The following is a 1,154-nucleotide window of genomic DNA, read 5'->3' as shown; positions in this document are numbered from 1 at the left end:
GTTAGCTAAGATTTTGTTGAGGATTTTTGCATCGGTGTTCATTAGGGAGATTGGTCTGAAGTTTTCTTTTTTTGTGTTTTCTTTGTTAGGTTTTTAGCCACATGATTTTAATACTTGCAAAGGGGCCTTTGGTTGGTGGTCAGTCTGGTTTACAAACTAGTTTCAGTGAAATGCTTGGACTCTAGGTAATTGCTTGAAAAACCCCGGGGCAATGCAGACTGCCAGCCTGGTCCCAGGCCTCCAGAATTCCAGGCCGCCTCTTCCCCCACCGCCAAGCTCCATAGAAGCCAGCGTCCCCGGTGCCAGGCTGAGCGGGCCGTGCTGTGTGCTGACCGCCCGCTGCGGGCAGCTGCGGCCACCACAGGGGCCCATGTGGGCCTGGGCGGCCCTACGTGTGGCCACACCCAAGCTCACGTGGTGTTATGTGCCGGTTACACCTCAAGACAGCTGGGAGAACTGAAGTTCCAGGAAAAATTCAGAAGGCCAAATTCAATGCCCACTTAAGCCTTCGGAATAGGGGCGATGTCCAGGGGGCTGCTCGGCAGCGGTCAGCGTTACTGGCGGCCAGAGCTGCAGCTTTTCCTCCAGGGTGAGCAGCTGGGGGGCGGGCGGCAAGGCACATGGGCAGGAGCCGGGGTGTCCACGGCCACCTGTGGTCTCCATGCCTCCCCAGCAGGCGCCGCAGCCGGGCCAGCAGGGACCCTCGCGGGTGGCCCCTGCCCCTCCTCCGCCCCCGCCTCCTGCTGTTGGAGCCTCACACTGATGACCGAGGACTGGCTGGACTCCCGCCTTGCCGCCACCGGGCTCCCTGCTTCACTGTCCGCCTGGAGGGCCACAGCTGGACCCCAGCCGGAGGGGCTGAGCAGCGCTCTCTGCTGGGTGCCCCCCTCTGGGGCTCCAGGCCCCTCCCTCAAGCCCCAGCTCACGGGCAGTAGCTCAAGCTGAGGGGGCCCCACAGGCCCCCCGCTGGAATGTTGGTCTCAGTGCCCAGCTGTCGTCTCCCGGCACCAAATCCAGCCCTGAGAGAAGCCGTCCCTTCTCCCCGAAGTGATTTGGACTCTTTTTTTAAGCACACTTGGCAATGGTAAAGCCACGGGCCTCACGCTAGCGCGAGTCTGTGAACACCAAGGAGACAGCGGAGAGCCCCGAGTACC

The sequence above is a fragment of the Condylura cristata genome, unplaced genomic scaffold (assembly GCF_000260355.1).
Source record: "Condylura cristata isolate star-nosed mole 26May11 unplaced genomic scaffold, ConCri1.0 scaffold00013, whole genome shotgun sequence".
Classification (NCBI taxonomy): domain Eukaryota; kingdom Metazoa; phylum Chordata; class Mammalia; order Eulipotyphla; family Talpidae; genus Condylura; species Condylura cristata.
Note: the sequence above shows the minus strand (reverse complement) of the source record.